Source organism: Taurulus bubalis (assembly GCF_910589615.1).
Source record: "Taurulus bubalis genome assembly, chromosome: 20".
Classification (NCBI taxonomy): Eukaryota; Metazoa; Chordata; class Actinopteri; order Perciformes; family Cottidae; genus Taurulus; species Taurulus bubalis.
Window position 1 is genome coordinate 12,031,357 of NC_136608.1, and position 16,589 is coordinate 12,047,945.

At 43.6% G+C, this 16,589-nt stretch overlaps 1 protein-coding gene across 1 annotated transcript in view; it reads left to right on the forward strand.

The window, feature by feature from the left end:
• snd1 (staphylococcal nuclease and tudor domain containing 1) overlaps nucleotides 1-16,589 on the forward strand; it is a 158,845-nt gene that overhangs the window by 53,047 nt on the left and 89,209 nt on the right. The window lies entirely within an intron of this gene.

The following is a 16,589-nucleotide window of genomic DNA, read 5'->3' on the forward strand; positions in this document are numbered from 1 at the left end:
TCAGACTCCCTCTTTTAAAAAAAAAAAAGTGTGTTTATCTGCTCTGTCTTCTTTCATCCCCTCCCTCCCTTCCCTTCTTCCTCTCTTTCCCTGTCTGTCTGCCTCTCTCTCTTCCTGCGCTCGCTGCGTTGCGTTAATCTCTGACAGACAGTGCTCCCCGTTCCCAGTGTGGAACCAAAACAGCGGCACAGAATTCTGCGGGGTAAAAAAAAACACATTGGTAAACACCACTCTTCAGAGATTTCCCTTTTTTTATTTTGATGTCTTCCATTTCATTTCTCTCACCTCCCACCTTCCATTGACAAAAACACCCATTCAGAGTCTCGGCAACTCGCGGCTCTCTGTTGATTTCTCTTTTTGCTTTTGGGTGGCAACTTCAAACGCTTAGCCGAACCAGAAGGGAAGGAGGACGGGAGAATTTTACCGCATTGACGCTTTTATCTCGGATGAGTCAGAGAGGACATAATTAATGGTGTAGTGATAGTTAATAAAATAAACACGTCAGTGAAACAATATTTAAACGGTTCCCAGCGCCTCATTAAAACAGTGTGTGTTTAATAAGTCTCACTCCAAACTGAGAGGGCTGCGATTTCAAAAAATGTGACGCTGGCGTCAAAGGAAGGCGCATCACACTTCAAAGATGCTATTTAAGATCTGTGTGGAAAAAATAGTTGATGCTCTCTGGGTGGAAATTTTTTATTTTTTTTTAATATATTAGATTACAGCCTCTGTCGGTATTTGCATAATTTCATATTTTTGCTATTACAGTAACCAGTTGCATCTACTTATGTTTGTAATATTATCTCGGAGTGAATGTGATGGACTTTGTGTGTGTGTGTTTTTCCGGTTGGAAGTATATACCACCCGGCAGGAGAGGAAATGCGGATAAGAACAGAGGGTGCATTAGAGATGGAGTGTTTGAGCAGGTATGAGAGCAGGCCAAGTGGACAGTAATATGCAATGTACTGATCCACCTACGTAAACAGTCAGTCCTGTTGACCTCATTCATATATATATATATATATATATATATATATATATATATATATATATATATATATATATATATATATATATATATATATATATATATAAAAATAAATAAAAATAATGTGTGTGTGTGTGGTATTTATCTAATTCACACGCAGAGATTCTCGCACAGCTTCCATTCTCTCACTTCCGTCTAGTCATGTAAATGTACAGTATATGAAGTTTGTTTTAATACATTTTAACCCAAAGAATGGTATCCAACCGTGTTTTTATTTTTTATAATACATCTGAGCCATAAAAGATACAGCTTAGTTCCTTAAAACAAGCCGTTTGTGATGGCTTGGCCTACATTTAACGTCACGTGACGCATGCGGTGTAGCAGCCGTTGTCACTCATTATCGAGTCCTCCAGTCTCTGAAAACTTGTCAGCAGTCCATTTAGTAGGAAATTATATTTTCAATCGACGCATGAGCAACCATGGTGGAGCTTTTACTCTTTCACAGTTTGATAGTCATCCTTTGGAACAACAATTTAGAAACCCCTCATTTCACCTCAGATTTCAGCTGCAGTTGAAACGAAATTACATGGTAATGATTACAAGTGTTAATTGCAATAATTGGGCAAGAAAAAAAGAAAGAAAAAAATGTGAATTAGCTTTTGAACATAATTGCCGTAACACGCACACACACTGACGGGCACCTACCTCTCTGCCTCTGTGCGGAATATCAGTTTTTCAGTGTCATGTGGCTTGCTCGTCGCTCCCTCGACTCCCAAAACTCTGGCCTGGACGGGCCTAAACCGGGTCTGTGTCGTGTGCTGCCCCGCACCCGCCTTACCCCCACCTTACCCCCACCTCGCGTGAACACTGTGCCATACGTGGGGGCTGGCACAGGCTGTCTTCAGATCTGCGGGAGGCGGTGTTGCGGAGCGTTGATGAGTCACTGTGCTAATACCCGCCTGTACAGATCTTTCAGCTATCTGCTTTAATAACTGTTCTTGGTGATCATTTTAATTAAATGTTAATACATCCAACACCTTTTGTAATATCAGGAGGATTTCGCGTTCTGTTCCCTGTGTGGTGATTCTTAAAGTACCACTATGACGAGTAGAAACAGGTAGGACTAGACTGGGAAAAGTACTAATTTCCTGTCTAGGTATTGGTTTTTTCATTTTTGAGGATTCTGATTTATTTTTTGTTTTATTGTTGTTGTTTTTTAACCCATCAGGATAAAAAATGAAAAGAAATGAGTACCGAAGCACCAAAGGCCTTTTTTAAAAATGGTATGGTACGGGACAGCCGTATAAATGCGCACAGCGTAGCACTAATTGAATAATTGAAGTGTTATCTCGTTGTCTTTTCCTCCATCTGCCTCCGTGCACATCTGTGGTCAATGCAACTCCAATCAATTCATTTAGCATTCTTCACGCGCACACACAGAGGCACACAGAATGCATCCTTCATGCAGTTGAGCCCCTTTCATACGTCTTATTTTGCCTTTCAGGGCCGCAGGAGAGCATCGGATTTCTCCACAGCTCCCATGCTCGCACATTGATTTCCGATCACGCTTGAATTATTTTGGCATGAGGCCGATTATACAAGTGCTGCTTTTGCCATGTCTCCCCCACCCCCCCCTTTCACCCACTTGCCTCATATTTTGTCGTTAATATCGGCCTGTTTTGTTGACATCCACATGCGTCTGCTTGCTTTTTGCATCTATTCTTAACTTGTTTTTCCAATCTCATATTTTTGCGTAACCGTACAAGAGTGTGTGTGTGTGTGTGTGTGTGTGTGTGTGTGTGTGTGTGTGTGTGTCTGTGTGTCTGTGTGTCTGTGTGTGTGTGTGTGTGTGTGTGTGTGTCTGTCTGTCTGAGAGAGCTAGAGAGAGAGAGAATATGAGTACACATGATGAATAATGCATGGTGTGGTTTCCTGGTCAGAGAGACAGACGGTGGGGACGGTGAACAGCCCCCCGGGGCCTTTTTTTTTCTCTCCACCACATACTGTAGTTAAACCACGAGTGCAGAAGACTGCTGCTTTATAGCCACAGACGGGATCTGACCCCATCCATTCATAACTGCGGCACTTTGTCCCATCATATAATAGCTAATTCCTCTAGTAGCGTTACCAACAGTCCCATGTTATTGTGTTTTCTTTATTGGAGTGATATGACCCTTTTTTAACAGTTTCAACATTGCAGCAAAGTGAATCATCATTGGCGAATAGAGACGTTTGAAATTGTAAATGCCGTCATTACTTGTGTTGATACAAACCTGAAAGACCTGCTTTTTGATGTGTGATCCATTGATCCATCTCTCTCTGGTATCGAGGCCCTTCATCCTGGCCACGAGTCACAACCGACAACAGTTGTGTTCCTGTGTTGGCGGTGGATGCGTCTCGCTTGGTGTACTGGCGGCAAGATTTCTGGCAAACCGGGTCAGGTTGCAATTTAAATTGAGATTCAATTTGTAATTTTAAGTCTGAACCTGAAACTCATCCTGTGAGCCTAATGCCATTAAAATTAGTTTATATTATTGAGTTCTGGCTGTGAATTCTGATGCTCACAAATAAGCCAGTGGCTAATTGGTGTCACGGGGAAAGTTCAGCTACTGCGTCAGTTGGCAAATATAAGCGTGTGTGGGTGTGTGTCACAGTTGGGCGGCGGCGGCGTTCCTTGAAAATCGTGGATTAAAGCCTGAAGGTGAACAGAGCGACCGACGTACACACACACACACACACACACACACACATTCACACACACACACACACACACACACACACACATTCACACACACACACATTCACACCATCGCAGCGACTGAGAGATAGATGGGCCTGAATAGAGATGGAGAGATGAGAGGAAGGGAGGAACCTGCTCACCGCTTTATCGCCCCAACTCGTTTACGAGGGCGACCTTGTGCTTTAACGCACGCGTGTGTGTGTGTGCGTGTTTGTGTGTGAGATGGAATTGCGACTTCGCCGTCCACCCTGATAAGCATACCCTGGAAACGGTGCAAAGACACAGGCACACACTGTGCTTGGGGACCAGCCGAATCCTCTTAGCCTTTTCCTCCACATGAAGGACACTGCAGCACTCTTCCACATCAATGAGGGCGATAGTATAATACTCTCACACACTTGCACTGTACTGTCTCGCACTATATCACTCACTGTGTTCGGCTCATCTTTAATTCTCTTTCTTTCTGTGTTTTTTTCCCCCCTTTCTTTTGTTCTCCACTGTTTTATCCCCACGTTGGTCTATATTTCTGCTGCTTTTCTATTCCATTTTGAGGACAAGACTTTGCTGCTCGAGAGCATAATGAAGGTACAGGGAATCTGTGTGTCTGTGTGTCTGTGTGTCTGTGTGTCTGTGTGTGTGTGAGTGTGTGTGTGTGTGTGTGTGTGTGTGTGTGTGTGCGCGCTCACATTCCTAGACAAACAGACTTCTTACAATTATTCTTAAAACCGCAGGCCAGAAGACTGAATGTTTCATAAGTGAGGCAGAAGGAGAAACGACTTCTATTGTCGCTGCTGTCTTTGTTTTTTTGGGGGGCCTCTGCATAGTTATACTCGGGTCGCTCTCCCTTTTTAAAAAAAAAAAATTAAATAGTCAAACTACATTTTTGGTCCATCTGAGAATACTGCAGGCGGCCAGCCAGATACTAGTCTTTCAATAGACATGCCACTACCTGGCTCATTATTTGGCTTCTGTACTTCTTTCTTCTTTTAGCTTTTTATTTCTTTTTGCCTTCAACTGTTTATTGTTTTAATAAACAGGACTTCACCAGCTTAGTCAGCACAGTCCAGTCTAGAATTGCCAGAAATGACAAATGGGTTATGAAAAAGAAAGTTGAGACAAATAATGAACATGTTGAATTGAGAGTTGGAATATCGACTCCGTTATTGAATGCGGCCGGTCGTGTTGGGCACTCAATAGCTCAATAATCACCCAACAGTTGGACCCATTTAAGTCCTGTTCTGGCTTTTTTCATTACAAACGAGGAGGTTGTATAATGGTATTTACGTAAAGGTCTACTCTAAATCTAACTAATTTATCTTTGATAATTCATTATTAGATGAAAAACAATGTGTGGAAAAGGTGAGATTTGGGTAATTAGAGAAATTGAATACATGGAACAATGATCTTGTCTTACTTTTGGACTTTTGGGCGGTCTAAAGACGAGATGTCGTGTTAATCCTCCTTCGGTCAGCTGATTCTCCATCTCTTGAGGCGGCTTCATTTTTATTGCTTCTCTCTTAATTTACTATTATTGTGGTCTCGCCTCACCATTCCTTTTTTTTTCACTTGACCGGCATTTTATGTTCCTCCCTAAATTAATGTTAGTATTTGCACACACACACACACACACACACACACACACACACACACACACACACACACACACACACACACTTCAATTCTCCTTTTTGTTTTGTCTCCGTTGTCTTCCATTACCCCGGCTGGCACCCTTTCCGTGATTTTGTGCACACTTGTTACTTTCATTAACCTTTTTTCAGTGCGCCCCTTCTTCAGCCTGACCCTTAAGGAAAATACCCACTTGCGCGCACACACACACACGCACACACACACACACACACACACACACACACACACCCCAAATCCCCCTGCTGCGTCGCCTTCTGAGCTGCTGGCCGCGGGGTGTTTGTTATCTAAACACGGGTACCGCTTGACACTGTTACCAAAATGCTGTGCGATTGGCTTCAGAGTCTGTTCAAATACATACGAAGCAAATACATTCTTTTCTGAACTAAAAACATTTTAAAGCTATTTCTCCGTGGAAAAAAAAAAACATGCTTAAAATATAAATGGTGGTTATTGACAAGCAGTGCTAGATTAACCGCAGGATTTCCGTTGCAGTCTGACCTACATAGTCAGTACTAGAAATGGTCCGTGGTCCATGTCCTTCACCATGGGTTGGTTGAATCTCCTGTCTGGGGGAATGGCTCTCAGCCTCTAAGCTTTATTGATGCTCGGATTGATCCAATTCCGTTGATGATTGTGACATAACAGCGCAACATATTGACAGTATTGATGGACAAAAACGCATCCATCTATCTTTGTTACTCCACCACGCTTACATCAAACACATATATACATGTTAGATGTAATAAAGCACTTTTGCAGGTCGGCGGCAACTGTATCTCTACTCTAACTTATTTTACACCCTGGGAGATATATATATATATCTATATGGAAAATGCGGATGAATTATTTCCTCAGTCATCATACATGCGAGAGGGTGTGTGTGTCTTTTGTGTGTGTAGGCAAGCGCAGAGCAGATACCAGGCTTTCAGTCTTTCTAATGGTTCCCTTGACAACACAGTGGTTGCTACACATCGACATAGAGTTGTCTGTAGGGTTTGAAGGACACACTCGCACACATACTCGCACACACTGAAGTCAGCTGTCATGATAAAAAAAAAAAGAGCCGGTTAGTCTCCGAGCCTTTTCTCCACAACTCCCGGTCTCTACTCTCTTCATAACGTACATGTGGTCCATGCAGACCAGCACGCCGCTCCTGCTGTTCACACAGACCGTCTTCGCCTGTCACCCTTCCCCATATCTTGCTATGTGCGCGTCTCCATGTTTCATGTCAGTCCCGCTTATTTAGTTGTCAGCGCCTGGCCCCAGCTGCGTAGAGGGCACACCTACCTAGACCTCGCCATCTCCTCTTGTCTTGTCGTCCTTTTTTTTTTTTTTTATGCCTGTGCGTGTGCGTACACCTGGTGTGAGCAGGACCGTATCCTCAAAGATGTGAATGAATAAGCGCCAAATAAAGGCCAAGGAGAGGCAAGATTTGAAGCGGTAATCCGCCGGCAGCTTAGCCCAGCACAACGCCCTCACGCCTGCACCCTTATTCCCATCTCAGCATCTCCTTCCAGCTACCTTATTCTGTCATTCCATTTCTTTACATCCCCGACCAACAAGAGAGAGGCTATCTCAGCGGCTGTGTCAGCGATCAGCATCCCCCCCGCCCCTTCTTTTTCTATGTTTTCCCAGAGGAGAGTCAGGGGCATAAAGGGAAGAACAAGCCTGGCAAAATCTTTTCAAAAAAACCAACGGGGATTCGGCTCTCAGCTTTGAATTCAGACAGATAAAGCTAATGGCAGAAGTGGGCGACAGGCAGAGAGCTGTGTGTATATGTGCGCGAGCATGGCTTCAAATGAGGCCAGCTATAGAAATGTAGTTTCTTTAAACCCCTTCGCTGGCTGAATCTCTCTCTGAATGTGCAGGGGTGTATGCAGGGGAAGTTCCAAGAAAGGCTGGCCAGGGCACTGCAGTTTTTCTAGTTTTTTTTTTTTTTTTTTTTTTTTGGTAATGCTTTTGGTGCCAGCTGAATTTCAGCTTGCTGCTGTGTAAAGTGTGTTCAGATAGGCTTGTGGTGATCAATACTTCCGGGGCCAACAATACATTTCATTTTCTCCGGAGAGGGGCCATACGTTACAATGCGAACACCTCGCCATTCTAACCAGGATAAGACTCGGAAGCTGTAGTTTCCAGGAGCTGCGTTGCTGATGGACGCCACGGCCTCTGGTGTCTCCGCTTAGCTGACATTTAGCACAACAGTCTGACACACCCACAGACGGACAAACGCTTGTTTCCTCTAACATTTCCTGTTGCAGCCCCTCATTGTTTTGTCTGCCGCCCCATAGCAACTCGGTCTCCACTTTTGGCGAAGAATTGACACCCAATCACACGTGTGTGTATCTCCACACACACATTCACACACACAGTTATTATCTCCTGGAACAATACTAATAGATGCATGCACTGCTGTGAGCAAACAGTTTGTGCCTCTGCTGCCAACAGAGTGGGAGGGTGAATGCTTGCCAAGTCTCCTCTACCCGAGCCTCCTCTATTCCTCTCCTTCTTCCAGTCATTAAACTTGAGCCACCTTTCCTCGTCTCCCCCTTTTCTTGTCTTTTTCGTCCCTTTCGCCTTTGATCGTTTCCCTCTCCTGCTCACTCTAGACTCATCCCATGCATACTTTCCTAGTGTGAAACTCTATAGGGTTTCTGCTTCCCATGTCCCTGTTGCATGATCCAACTTACTTGTGTTAGTTTCCTCTCACTTGTGGCTCTAATCCCTCATGTTTACACTCTTACAGTACATCTCCAGCTGATGCTCGCAACTTGGTTTGAAGTCAATTTTGCCGCAACAACAACAACAACAACAACAACAAAACTGTAATTGACAGACAAACACGGGGCTGCTTGTTCATACACGTCTTTGATGTGTCTTGTCCTTCACTCCAGCTAATTAAAGACGACCAGAGTGTCGAGGGGAGAAGAGCAGGATAACTACATGTCTAATTATTGGCTCCCCCGTTGGGCAGGTTCTCTTCTATCGGCCGGCGAGGTCGCGCTCGGCTTGGGGCCGCACAGCAGCTCTGATTCAAGTTCTGGGTTCTGAAATGCCAAACCCTGCCCGGGAAACATCTTTGCTCGTACAACAATTAAGCCTTTTTAAAAATAGTATTTCAAATAAATCATCCCCGATGCCCAAACAACTACACGTATGTAGCTTTAGATAAGCTGGCACTTAACATGAATCCCATCTAAAGGATCTCTCCTGGCCCCTCTTCGGTTTATTGTAATTTTGTTGTCAGAAATGTTTCTTTTTCCTTTTCAATTTCTTTTCTTCGGACACCATAAGTCCTTCCCTGTATGTATACATTTGCACAGTTCAAAGGATCTTAGATCTTTGTAATTTAATTCTCCGTCTCCAATCACTGATATTTAAGTTATTTCCAGTGCAGCTCCAGAGGATCTCACAAAGTTAAAGTAAAAAAGTGTTGTCTAACATGAAAAGCAGCTACTGGATTAAAATTCTCTTTGCTTTTTTTTTTTTTTTTTCAGGATGGCATTTGCTTTGATCATTTTTTATGCGGAGGTGGCTTAGTTAGACTGGCACAGGTTCACCTGCAGTGACTCCTACTCAAGCTTTTTCCCACAGACCGCATGCAGTAACACATGTGTATCTCAAGTGTTTTTCCTTCGAGCTGAATCCCATCTGAAGACGTGACCAAAAACCCATTTAGACATTAGACAGTAACTCGACCGCACTGCGTATGCAAATAAACATGATTTTGAAACGAATGCATCTCCGACGCCACACACAAATACACAAACGGACCACTTCACAGCACTCTTCTTCTTCTCATTACGCTGAAGTCCATCCGAAATGTGTTTTTGAAGTCGGAATTAAAGGGGAGAAAAAGGAGCAACTTAAATGTTTACAAACAGTCTGACTGTTTCACGGCTCCCTTAGATCTGCCAGCGAGCCTGCAGCCTCTTCTGTTAAGTAAGAACTGTATTTTACAAAGCACTTTCCGAGGCGCCATTCATTTAACATCCATTAAAACGTGTGGCTGGGACCAGCGCCTCGACCCCGCCTCCTCATGAAAGCCGCTCGGGTTTATTTACCCTCCCTTTCTGTTCCATAGTGTATCTTACTCCACTCTGATCAAGTAATTAAACAAAGCCTGAACAATTTCCTAATGCCCTATGCCAAAAAATACAAACTCAAGTTCGCGTCGAAAAAGACTTCATTCACTACCCACAATGCTGTGAGCCTTTACTTGTCCACTGCTTACAGAGGTTAGCGATTGATTTTATTTGATCTTCAAAGATCACCGCTGGCCCACCTGCACGCACACGCTTAGGCGCGCGCGGCGGTTTGCTGCAGCGGCTGAATAATTCTGCCGCCGCGTGAAAACTGTTTCAGCCCCGTGAATGCTCTCCGCGGCTCGTCAGGGCTTTCATCTCGACGCTGCTTTCATGTGCCATTCTGTGCTCTGCGGTGCACGTTTTCTCAGCGAGTCTTTGACATTAGCACAGCGCTTGTCATCTTGGAGTCCGCATCGGTGTAAATTCACGAGCCTACAGTTACTACAGAGCGACTTCTGAGCTCCCCTCTTAATGTGTCAGATAGGAGCTTCTTATCTACGGCAATCACCTTTTCAATTCTCCTCTTGCTTGTTCCCCATCCTCGACCCTTTTCTTCCCTTTTCTTTACACTCCTTTTTGTGTGCCTACTTCTCTCTTGACGTGTCCTTTTTTCAATCTAGCCCTGCCATCCCCTGCCATCCTAAATCAGGGTGTCATAGATAATGTGGCGCCCTGGCTATCCACCTCAGTTAATTCTCTTCCGCTTGTCTGTCTTTTTCACTGCTTCCTTACTTGAATGTCTTGAGCAATGACAAAGCCCATTTTGTCACCCCAATTCTGCCCCTCCACAATCACCAAAATGTCTACACCCAGACGCATTCTTGTCTTAGAAAAGATGAAATCCCAGAACGCACCCTCTAACCCCTAAACTACACCCTCCCCACCCCCGCCATGTAACATCGGTCGCCTTGTTTGTAAGAAAGCATCCTTTATCCTCTTTTCTCTCTTCAGACTGTACACGCAGTATGAACGCACACACATTCTCATCATCGCACTGTGCCTTTTCTCATCCATCTCTTCTTTCTAGAGAAGAACAGATGCACTGTGTGTTGTGGTTGTTGATGGTCAGCACAGTTTCCTCTGTGAACTGCCACAAAAGTTTTACTAGAGATGGGCAGAAACGAGGAGCTTGTGCTTGTTTCACTTACACATGATGAGGAACAACATGTTAATACAGGCTGAATTAATGTACTGTGTTTACGCATGTTTGTGAGTGAGGGAGCGAATGGGCGCTGATCCTGAGCCAGTATCCTTGGTGATGCTGCGCCTGTGATCATGATTTCTCTGCAGGCTGTAAATCTCAACAAAAGCAGTGAAATTAATGGTCAATGGCTTCATTTTTTTTCTTTAGCTCTGTGTGTCTGTGTGTGTGTGTGTGTGTGTGTGTGTGTGTGTGTGTGTGTGTGTGTGTGTGTGTGTGTGTGTGTTTGTGTCTTTCTGTATGTGTGCACACACAAAAACTCGTATATATCTTGGTTTCCCCGTTTGCTGCTCTCAGTTGACATGATTCATTACACACACAGACCTCGGCCTCAACTACTGGACGGGATCATAAATGTAAGGCTTCCTGCTCGCTGGCCGCAAAGAAAACACAGGGATGTGTTTCACCTGCCAAAAGGGCAATAAACTCTCTCGCAGGGAGTAGCACACTTGAGTGGTCCCGCCCTCGTACAGTCTCGGTTTGAGCAACAGAATCAGTGTAAATTTGACCACGGTGTATATCGAATACAATCTGTTGGCATGCACCTGACAGCATTCAGCACTGCAGCCTCGACAGCACTGGGCTCTTTGCCAACAGTAATACGGTGATGGGGAGGAAAAAAAAAAAAATCTTCTGCTTCTATTGACCTTAGTTACAGCAAATCATACCACCAGCTGGTCACCGAATATGGCTATTTACATCAGTTTTCACACAGTCAAAGTCAGAAGCATCAGCAAACATCAACTTGCTTCCAGTCCACCAACCGCTTTCACACCGTAACCTTGTTGCTTCATGTGTTTCAAAAAAAATGACCATGTATATGGAATCTCTATTTTCCAATATAGAAAAGATGATTGATGTAATTAGCAAAGACGACGTGATTTAAGCCAAATATTGAAAGTAGGGTGACTCTAAATCTCTTTGTCATAAGCCTTGATCGCTACATGGACGACGTGCTGTCTCTACCTTTGCCTCTGCGTCCCATCCAGTCCCTTTTTATTTGACATTAGGACCGAACAACTCTCGGGGCCCTGACTCATGTTGACTCACAAGGCAGCACGCTCCTAGGCCTGCTTAGAATAGCCTGCTGTCTGCTCCACTAGCACACTGGCTAGTGCTCACACAATGTCCCCTGCTAATGCACAGTGTAGCACACACCACTAGCATAAACTAGGGATGCAGGTTCTGCAATCAATCGTTTTGCTACAGTGCGTTAATTATCAATAGGCAATCAATAAAAGCTTTCAGAATACAAGCCCATGAAAAGAACTGACATGGGCTATGTTCGCCACATTGATCCTCTGTGAATAATAAAACAGATTTCCAACATGAAAATAATGCAAATCGGACAACATGCAAGTACTTTTTTGCTATTAATGGGAATCCTAATAATGATGCATGTTTCGGGTAGAAAAATAGGCTAAGAAGCATATTTCATCCTAGAGGTAGAGGTCCCTTGTGTTCTTTTCTAATCCATCGTCACGCGCTCTTATCAAAGATGGTGTAGTGATCCTGAGTGGATGTCAGTGCAGTGAAATTCTGCATGAGTGGAACCAAGGTCCCAAAAATGCACCATCATATTTCTATAATCTGTTCATTTAGTCTTCACCAAATACAATTTCTGATTTGTTTTATTTAATTTCTTTGCCAGTTGAGCATTACAGCACAGTGCCAAATATAGCCACTTTGACAGAAGTATATTATGTCCCAAAAGTGCACAAAATTCTGGTGGCTGCACTGACATCACTGCTTTAGTTGATAAATGGCTGATGCAATTGAGATTCTAATGCCTATTGGTCTTGGTCATTTTAATGAAAAAAAAAACACTTTATTACAGCCAACCTCTGTGCCTGAGTGCATAATAATTTCACAATGAGAGAAAAAAAAAATCTAATTAAGAGATTGCATCAAAATAATTGGGTTTCAAAATTCCCCATAAACCCTTTTTAAGTTGAGGATTGAGCTCCTTCCTCGTACTGAATGGAAGGAAGGGAAAGGAGTATTGCTTTTGCTGCTGGTTTAAGGGCTTTGACCTGTTAAATTCTTGATCTCGCTGAAAACACGTACGCATGCACATGGCCGCACTCTGGAAGTCCTCGTCCCTCCAGTTTCATTTGCGCTGACCTCTTGATCCTCCCTTCCTCTCTGCCGTCAAATTCACCGCTTTCCCTTCTTCAAGTACCCCCAGCGGTCAAGTCCATTAATACCATCAGCACTTCTTATCTGCTGCACTGTGCTGTGGTAACATCGCACGCTATCCTTTCCCCCCACCGCCACCGCCACACCCCTCGTGGTGCAGTCCAGGCCATTCACCAATTATGCAGGAGCCATGTTGGCCGCGCTATATATCCCCCATTCCATCTGTAGCTGGCACTCTTGCATCACATTTGCTCTGCATACTCCTTTCCCCGAGTGCCTTTGCTCTCTCACACTCTCGCTGCTTTGCTTTCCCCTCTTGTCGCAGCTCTACCACCGCTTCTTTTTCTCTCATTTTCATTTAATTTTAATCAGATCTGACTATTATGTCCTTTTTATCATCTTGCTTTCGTTTTTTTGCGTCCTTCTCTACGTATCCCGTCATTGTGACCTGATTCTCCCTTCATACCCTTGTCCCTTCACTTCTCATTTTCGCGTCGATTTCTTTTAGTCTCCCAGAAGCACTGCTATGTACAATCAATCACCTTATCCAGCCTTGCCATATTTCTCTGTGTGTATCTTGTGTTTTCCCCGGCTGCCTGCTCTTTGCTTCTTAGATCTGCGCCCTTTTTCTAACCCCGTTTTCTGTTTTGGCTAATTTCTCACTCTTGCTTGCTCCCTCATAACTTCTTTCCAAGCAATCTGTCATGCTTCCCCTTCCTACTAAAATGTTCTTTCCTCCATCTCAATTTCTATACCACTTTATCTTCTTCCTCCTCTATCTTCCTTTTACCTTCCTCCTCGAACTTTAATCTCCCCCTAGCTCTGTGAGCTGCGGGTAAATAGGTGCATCTTGCCTTGCTTCCTCTTTCAAATGGCTTCATGATTGCTAATGAAGCAGACAGACGGGGGAAAAAAAAGAAAGAAAGAAAATGACTCAGAGGATGAAGGGACGGAGGGAAGGAGTGTTTCCCATGGAGACGAGCCCTTCGGTGGCTGCCGAGCTGATTGGCTGATTGATGACCCTGTGGCCATGTTGACTGATTAGTATGACAGAGCCTTTTATAGCACACTGCAGCTTAATATGTGACCACATAGCACAACATGCTTTGGTATTAAACACTGTGGTGTAGCGTAAGCCCCATCCTGCTATACCATACTGAGGCACGCAAAGTGCAATATGGCTGACGATAGAATGCCATAGAACGGCTTAATGCAGTGCTTGCATCTGTTCATACAACTGCTCACAATCCATCTAACCCATTTACGCTATCCATAGAGATGCAACATACTGAGCTGTTCACGTTTGAACTTTCCTCTCGCATGTTTCCCATTAGAGAGACATTTGGGAAACCGCTGTTTTGGCTTTGAATAGCTTAGATATGAAAACAATTAGAAGTTAACCACAGGATTGGGAGACGAAGGCACGCCGTCTGAGATATGAGTCAGCGCAGTGACAAATGGTCAGCATGGAAATGTGTCCGTGTATGAAATAGGTGTGTTTCCATGTGGTTCTTTTCTTCATACTTCGCCTTTTTATTGGAAAGCTGAGAGTAGAGAGGCTGACGGGACATGAGGGGGGAGAGAGTGGTATGAAATGCCATGAAGGTCAGCAGCTGGAATCAAACCGTGGACATTGCAGTTATGTAGTTTACACCTCAACTATTACCGGGCTACCCCGAAATGGCCACGATTACTTCTAAATTTAAATGTATCATCCTGCTCTCTCTCTCTCTCTCTCTCACTTTTTCCTTCTGCTCACTCCATTCCCTTTTCCACGCGTCACTGTGAAGCTCCTTTTGTTCCCTTGCTCTGTTAGATGTAGCCCAACACCCAGACATGTATACATGGACAAATACCTTCGCAAGTGCACGTCTGATCTATCAAGCTCGTTCTTGCACCTGCAGAAAGTTGGTCAATATTTAAATTGCAGACTGAGTCATCAACAGTGTATGAAGGAGAGGTTGGTGGATAGAGAGCTGGTAGTTGATTTGGTCTTTTTTTGTACCTAGCTGACCGGTTTGGAAAGCGCTGGTGACTCTGCAGAAGATTATTTTCACCCCAATTTGATGACAGTATAGGAATATAAAATGTGCGCGATCACGTTGTATGTAACCACACTTATATCTGGACCTAAAACTGTTTATTGTATTACTGTTTAGGGACGAAAATAATTAACTTTTCTAAACATGTCACTGTCTTTTCTTGGCCCCTAAGATCACACACAGTCCAGTGGGCTGCCTCTTAATGTGTTTTTGAAGAAGAAAATTGTATGCTCTCCTTTTTTGATACAATCCCGTTTTCTTTTCCAAGCAATATATGTTTCTGCTGCACTGCACACTTTTTACACCCATGTTTTTACTCCAAACGTGCTCTCTACTCATTGGGATCGTCGTATCCGTCCTAGCCTTTTTATGTAGCACAATGTTGGATGACATTTGAATTATACATTCACAACAAATGCTCCAACATCTCCTGTGTTTCCAAGCGCAAGATATCCTCTGAAACAGCTACATAAAAAAACAAAACCCTTACACAAGATGCTCACCCTCTTCAGCTGTCCTCTTTAACCTCCATCGCGTACTCTATCTATCTTACACACTCCCTCTTTTTGCTGGACTGTTGCCCTCACAGACCCACATATCATTCTCCTCTTCTGACAGCCTCTACTACAGGTTAAGTACGTCGCAAGCTCTCAGCTAGCTGCTGCGCTATCTTTGTGATGTGCCACGTCAACCCCTCTATCATTCATATTCAAACATTGTCCTTCTTTCCTTTCTGTCTCAAATGGTAAAATGCAACATTGTTGGAGAGGCAAACCCTGATATTGGGCTTGTGACCCTCTAGGGTACTCTCCCTAACGAGGTCTCTTTTTGCAACATTTCTTTCTGCGATGTAAACTGATGCGGTCAACTACTCTACCAGGCGAAAGCTCACTGCAGATCTGATAACGTCACACATCTCTCGAGGCTGTTTATTGTGTGTTTTTTTTTTTTTTATTCGTGTTAGTTTACTTTAAAATTGTGAAGGTAGGATCTGGGTTTGGATGTGCTGATTATGGTCCACGCAGCTTGCAAGCACTCCCATGGAGTTATTTTGTAGTATTCTCTTTTTCATCCCACATGTTTCCCACTCCAAACATGTTATTCTGTTTTTAACTGATATGTGCTCCCATTGTAGGTCACACCCGCTCTTTCTATCATTTTACCTTTTTTTTTTTATACTCTTTCCCCAGTTTTGTCAGTAAGCAAGATTTACATCGGCTACAACACAGCTTTGTCTTCAAACCGACTTACTGTGATTTCCAAAAACAAACCGGCTCACCTGTCTAATACATGCGTCATAACCACTGTGTATGATGCATGCTATCTCTCTTTGTTAGGCAGAGAATCGGTGGGCTATATTGTGATTGAGAGGGGTGATATTCTTGAAGATGAAAAATGCAGTTAACAGCAAGACCCAAATGCATTTGTCACCATAAAAAGCCCCCATACTGATTGATGAAGGCACAACAGCTGGCAATGCAATGAAAAGTGAAATGAGGATCTATATTTTTTGGCAAAGTGCAAGACAGTCTTAACACTCAAACAGTACTTCACCTTAATTTATCACCATTTTCACTCATTAGTTACATGAATAATAATAGCAGTTTGTAATGTAAAAAAAAAGATAGGTAACACAATCGGTTTGCATCGTTGAACAGCATTATATAATGAGCATTTCAGTTAACATGAGATGTTATAGTAGCACTGCTACACTTGTCTATGGACACACCATTGCTTCATCTTTTCA